A 2,304-nucleotide genomic window follows, 5' to 3' on the forward strand; every position below is an offset into this window, starting at 1 on the left:
GCAGCAGGAAGTTTCAGGGTTTGGGATCTGCATGAGAGCATCAAAGGATTCAAGAGTGGTTTTGGGTTGGGAGGACCTCAAAGCTCCTCACCCACTCCCACTGTCCCAGGCTGCTCCAAGCCCTGTCCAGCCTGGCCTGGGACACTCCCGGGGCTCCGGGGGCAGCCACAGCTTCTCTGGGAATTCCATCCCAGCCCCTCCAGACCCTCACAGGGAAGGAAAACCCCCCTCAAGGAACACCCACCTAATTCCTGTAACGCTCTGGATTCCTGCCTCGAACCTGGAAGCCACCAATTTCCCAACCCTTTTATCCCATATTTAAAAGACATCAATCTTTTATTTATTTCTGTAACAGACACATGTATTTTATCTATCCGTGTAAATAAGCTGCTTGGCCTCTCTCCACTTTAAGACTTCCCGAAGGTGGGAATATTTCCCCTCCTACCCCACCCTCATTAATTCACAGTGCGGGGAAGGGGGCACTGCTGGGCTCAGCCTCTGGCTCCGTGTGTGCTGTTCCACGGAAGGGCTGCAGCATCCAGGCTCTCCGTCCCCTTTCCCTGCAGGATGCCCGGCCTTCCATGGTTCAGGGATTCCGGGATCCAGCAGCTCTGCCTGTCCTGAGAGCCCGTGTGGGCACCGAGCAGCCACCGGGGCGCGCCGAGGTGACAGAGCCGCGGCTGCTGTGGCAAGATAAAACATCCAGAGGGGCTGCGCTGGGCTGGGCAGGAGCGGGACATCTGCAAGGGCTGGAAACACCCCAGCACGAGCAGGAGATAATGGATTTTTAATTGGCTGTAGCCAAAAAATTACCATTTAACAACGAAACCATCAAAGCCCGTGATATCCACGTTCCGTAATGACTTAAATTTCAAACAAACAAACCCTATCCTCAAACCCAGCAGCGATTCCGTCAGTCTGTAGCGGCACCGCAGCATCCCTGGCGCTCTCCACGTGGGAAATGGGCTCCACAGGTGCCCCTGGCACAGGCAGAGGGGAGGCAGCACCTTGCGCTGGTCCTGGGAGTGCTGCACAAATTAAAGCCTCATTAAGTCTCCCCCGTGATTGAGCTGGGCTTTGTTTGGAGCGGGTTTGTTTGGGTTGGTAACAGAGATGGCAAATCCAGGAAATAATGAAATAACTGTGTTTTCATCCTCTCCTGATAGGAGAGTTTAATTAGTGCTGCATTCTCAATAACTCTGATCCCGACGTGCTGCAGATCCTTTCCGGGATAACAGGGGGATAATGATTGGAATCCTGTCCTGCAGCCCCTCGCTGGAGGCAGGGCTGCTCCATTTAATCACGCTGGAGAAACGCTGGCAGCTCTCTGCAGCTCAGCCTCTCCCTAATTACATTTCTGGAGTTTTAGTAAATTGAAAGAGAAAACGCAGGAACAAAATAATTAAACCCAAAGAGGAAGTGAATATTAAAAAGCAGCAGCTAGTTAAAATTCTTGCACACAGCTCCTCTCAGAGCCATCACTTTAATCAGCTTCCCCTGGAAATCAAACGGAGAGGGGTGACACCTCCAAACCTGTGGGTACCGCAGCATTTAGTGCCTCTTGTCACAGGGAAATGCCACCTGTCTGGTGCCACCCAGGTGGGAATTGTCCCCAAAGCTGGGAATTCAGAGCTCTCACTTCACACACATCCAAATCCCCACCCGAATTTCCAAGGCTCAAGCACCTGCAATTGTTTATTTATCACAGAATGGTGTCCCAGACACAAAGAAGTGACAATAATTCTCCCAGCCACCAAGGAGGACAGAACCCAGCCTAAATAACTTCTGCAAAGGGAGGAGAGGTGGAATTCCACCTCCGTTTCCACAGGTGCCAAATTTAATTTTCCACTTCCTGGGAACAAGAGGGTTTTGATCAGGAGAACCTGCAAAAGAACTTGACTTCCCCGCTGCAGAGTGACACTTGGCCAGCACTGGATTAAAGGAGAATTTCTGTTTGTTCTGCTTTCAGAGAGGCTGCCAGGGAGGAGGGGGGAATCTCTTTGTTGTCTGTGAAACTGGTGCTGTAATTTCCTCCCGTACTTCAGCTCTGAGAGAAGAAATCCATCACTAAAAATCCACAGCTTAGGTGGGAATGTAAAATGGGAATGGAAAGGGGATGAAAAGAGGTTTCTAGGAGAAACGTGTGGCCAGCACGGGAATGTGAACACCAATCCTGTACCTCACAGAGCCATTTCTTCATCAGTGCAGCATCACCTGCTGCTCTGTCACCACGGGCAGCACTTGGGGAAACAAAGGAATGCAGCAGGGTCCAATGATTGCTCAGGACTTGGAGGCGACACTTGC

Source organism: Corvus brachyrhynchos, unplaced genomic scaffold, assembly GCF_000691975.1.
Source record: "Corvus brachyrhynchos isolate BGI_N302 unplaced genomic scaffold, ASM69197v1 scaffold47, whole genome shotgun sequence".
Classification (NCBI taxonomy): Eukaryota; Metazoa; Chordata; class Aves; order Passeriformes; family Corvidae; genus Corvus; species Corvus brachyrhynchos.